At 39.3% G+C, this 4,669-nt stretch overlaps 1 protein-coding gene across 1 annotated transcript in view; it reads left to right on the top strand.

The window, feature by feature from the left end:
* Positions 1-289: 289 nt before the first annotated feature.
* The window catches only part of LOC121306124 (glutamate receptor ionotropic, NMDA 2B-like), a 33,737-nt gene continuing 29,357 nt past the window's right edge, over positions 290-4,669 (top strand). Inside the window, 2 exon segments of the mRNA XM_041237840.1 lie at positions 290-970; positions 4,553-4,615. The gene's annotated coding sequence lies outside the window, so the exon portion shown is untranslated.

Below are 4,669 nucleotides of genomic sequence, written 5' to 3'. Positions count from 1 at the left end.
TGATAACTATTATTCGGGCAAATAATAATATAATACATCATAATAATAATCACTCTAATAATAATACTCTCTCATTAACGTAATATTTTACCAGGTCATAACACAAATACATAATAATAATAATAATAAATAATAATAATAATAATAAAAAATTAATGCGATTAAATATTTTTTTTTCTATTTGAATTTGAATCAGTTATATAAAACACGTTTTATTTTTAATTTTTTAATTTTTTTTTTTTTTTTTTTTTTTCCATTTTTCCCACCCATCGTAGTTTTGGTGGGTAGCTTCACGACTGAAGTGTCATTTTAATAGACTAGAGACCCGAACTGTCACTTCTGAGACAGAGAGACAGAGACAGAGACAGAGAGAGAGAGAGAGACTGACGACCGTGTGCGTGTGCGTGTGCGTGTGTGCGTGTGCGTGTGCGTGTGGCTGTCTATCTATAAAAGCGTACAGATCGATCAATAGATCTCTCTACTGGTCTATCACCTGTAAACGCTGAACAACGTCTTCTCGTTCATAAAACTGAATAAAACACGCATGCTAACGGAAATTATTATTATTATTATTATTATTAATATTTTGTATAATTGTCGGCATTCTGCTGTGAGGGCGCAATTCTAATATCGATTAATAGATGCGTATCTGTCGATATCGATCGATATCTCTTTCCCTGGGAATATCTGTTAGGTTTTTTTTTCGTTTTTGATTTAACGGAGGTATTGTTTTGTTCTCTCTCTCTGTTCTGCACACGCTTGGAGTTAATTTTGGTTTGAAAAGGAGTCGAAAGGAGAATCTCTCTCTCTTCCACCCACGCAGCGTTTGAAGGATTTTGAAAGAAGGGATCGTGGGGGTTTTTGTGTTTTTTGTGGGTTTTTTTTTTTTTTTTTTTTTTTTGTTGCAATCAGCATCAAAAATAATATGACGAAATAAAGCGAGGAGCCGCCGGGACACAAGCGGACTCAGGTGAGCGTTTTGACAGAAATGTGGGATCAAAGATATCTGACCGCAGGTGTGTCTCTCTCTCTCTGTGTGTGTGTGTGTGTGTGTGTGTGTTTCTGTTTGCGTGTCACTGTCTGTCTGTCATTTGTCTGTGTGTCTGTCTGTCTGTGTGTGTGTGTGTGTGTTGTGGGGGGGGGGGGGGGGGGGGGGGGTATAGTGCGGCTCTCCTACCCCATCAGCCATTCATATTATACATTTATCCTCTCTCTACCCCATCAATCCCTCTCTCTATCCCCCTCTCTATCTCTCTCTCTCTTCCTCTCTCTACCCCTCGGTCAATAATTTATACTCTATCCCCCTCTCTATCTCTCTCTCTCTTCCTCTCTCTGACATCAATCCCTCTCTCTATCCCCCTGTCTATCTCTCTCACTATTCCTCTCTCTAGAGATCAATCACACACACTGACACACAGAAATATATAGATACACACACTGACACACATCAGAGACACTCTCTCTATCCCCCTGTCTATCTCTCTCAGATTCCTCTCTCACCCCAATCCCTCTCTCTATCCCCCTCTCTATCTCTCTCAGAGACTTCCTCTCTCTACCCCATCAATCCCTCTCTCTATCCCCCTCTCTATCTCTCTCACTCTTCCTCTCTCTACCCCATCAATCCCTCTCTCTATCCCCCTCTCTATCTCTCTCACTCTTCCTCTCTCTACCCCATCAATCCCTCTCTCTATCACACTGAGACACACTCACACACTCTCTACCCCATCAACACACACACACTGACACACACACAGAGACACACAAATACACACACACTGACACACAGAAATATATAGATACACACACACAGACACACACACAGACACACAGAAATATATAGATACACACACACACGGTGTGTGACACAGAATATTTAGATACTCCACTAGACACACACTGACACCAGTGACTGTGAGGATGTCTACACACACTGTGTGTCTCTTTATATAAGACAACACACACAAAAAGAGATGACACACACACACTGACACACACACACTGACACACAGAGAAATACACACACACTGACACACAGAAATATATAGATACACACACTGACACACACACAGAGACACACAGAGAAATACACACACTGACACACAGAAATATATAGATACACACACTGACACACACACAGAGACACACAGAGAAATACACACACACTGACACACAGAAATATATAGATACACACACTGACACACACACAGAGACACACAGAGAAATACACACACACTGACACACAGAAATATATAGATACACACACACTGACACACACACAGAGACACACAGAGAAATACACACACACTGACACACAGAAATATATAGATACACACACACAGAGACACACACACAGAGACACACAGAGAAATACACACACACACTGACACACAGAAATATATAGATACACACACAGACACACACACACACAGACATATACACACACACACACACACACACAGAATTATAGAATACCCACACATTAATGACACACACCACACACACCACTGACACACAGAGTAGTCGACACACACACACAGTGATACCTGACTGACACAGACATATAGACACACACAATAAATATACACACTGACACACAGAATATATATACACGACACAGACACACACACTGACACACACACAGAGACACACAGAGAAATACAGAGACACACACACTGACACACAGAAATATATAGATACACACACACAGAGACACACACACATAGAGAGAGAGACAGAAATAAATATATAGTCTAGATTTATACCCTATATATGTATGTATAGATATAGATAGATAGATAATATTGTTTAAAAATGGAATGTTTTTATAATGTCTTGGAATGCTCTTAAAACTTTCTGGAATCTTTTAAACCTCTAGAATCCCTCAAAACGTGTTTTTAAATCATTGTAGAAACATTATTATTATTATTATTATTATTATTATTATTATTATTATTATTATTATTATTATTGTTTTGTAGAGAATCTGGAGCCAGCCTCCCTCGTAATAAACAGCAACCTTTTGAATCTCTCTTTCTTTTCAGCTGGAGGAGAATCTGAATCGAGGGGGGGGGGGGGAAAAAAAAAAAAAACAAACAAACAAAAAAAAAAAAATCCAACGAGATAAACGTTCCTCTTTCAAAAGAGGAGGGAAAACACCCCCAGCACAGAGAGGACTGAAAAAACCCCTTTCATTAATTCTATTATCCATTTTAATTTAACCTTCTGATTTATTTATTATTATTATTATTATTATTATTATTTTATTATTATTATTATTATTATTATTATTATTATAGATACTGTGTTCTTTGGAAGGGGTTGTTAAATATCTCTTACCTGACCTAGAGAGAGAGAGAGAGAAAGGAGAGAGATAGAGAGGGAGAGAGATAGAGAGAGAGAGGAGAGAGAGAGAGAGAGAGAGAGAGAGAGAGAGAGAGAGAGAGAGAGAGAGAGAGAGAGAGATGGTCTCATCTTTTCTGAAGCTCTTTTCTATATTAAATCTGTAACGACATCTCGAGGGTCGTCAACACTTCAGTAAACAAACACATTCAATTATTATTATTATTATTATTATTATTATTATTATTATTAATAATATTATTTTTATTATGCTGGAGAATTTAAATTCATGTTTGTTATTTTTTCTTTTTGCGGAATTCAAGTTTACTCTCTTTGTGGTGACTCGTTCTCTCTTCCTGAAAGAGAAAACAAGAGACAACGAGGTGGGAGAGGACCAGAGGGAAGGGCCGAGGGACTCTTTCGAGATGATCTAGAACAGATGGAAGACAAGATAACGACCAGAGGGAGATTAGCAGAGACACAGGAGAAGACTGAGAAGAGCAGACCGGAGAGTAGGAGAGACAGAGGGAGAATCACCTCCAGGAGAAGAGGAGAGAGAGACAGAGGGAGGGAGTAGATAGATCAGAGAGGCGAGAGAGGAGAGACCGTAGGACCTCAGGTCTCCTAGAGAGACCGAGAAGGCGAAGAAGAGGAGACCTGGGAGGGGAGAGAGTCTATCTAGGTAAGATCCAAGAGTGAGAGTGAGACTATTCGAGAGAGGGAGGGAGAGACAGAGGGAGGGAGAGAGAGTAGAGACAGAGGGAGCGTTAGAGACCCTAGAAGTCGCTATTTTTTCAGGTCTAACCCCACATGGGAGAGAGAGACAGAGGTAGGAGAAGACCGATTTTAGAGAGTAGTAAAAACAGAGGGAGTGAGAGAGAGACAGGAGAAAGGAGGGAGGGAGAGAGAGGAGACAGACCTCTCTGTCCAATTTTCCGTTCTCGCTCTGTTTTTTTTCCTGAGATTTTAAACTTTTTTTCTCAATACAAAATGTTTCTTTAGTTTTTTAGAAAAAACGAGTGACTTTTAACTAGGAGAAGTAAACACACCAGGAGAGGAGAGAGAGAGAGGAGAGGAGAGAGAGAGAGAGGGAGATTTTTTTCTTTTCGTTCAAGTTTTTTTTTTGTTTATTTAAATTTTTGTTTATTTGTTTGTTTCTTTAGTTTTTTTTAAACTTCCCTTTTACTTTCTGTTTCTGCGCGTGGCTATGCAGACGGTGATTCAAAGATGCTTGCGCCTCTAAGGAACACTGGGGAAGTCGTTTGCACGAGTACAGGTAAGAGACATCGCAAATTATATACATGTACATACATATACATTCGTATTGTAC

The sequence above is a fragment of the Polyodon spathula genome, chromosome 46, assembly GCF_017654505.1.
Source record: "Polyodon spathula isolate WHYD16114869_AA chromosome 46, ASM1765450v1, whole genome shotgun sequence".
Lineage (NCBI taxonomy): Eukaryota > Metazoa > Chordata > Actinopteri > Acipenseriformes > Polyodontidae > Polyodon > Polyodon spathula.
This window is presented reverse-complemented; position numbering and strand designations above follow the sequence as displayed.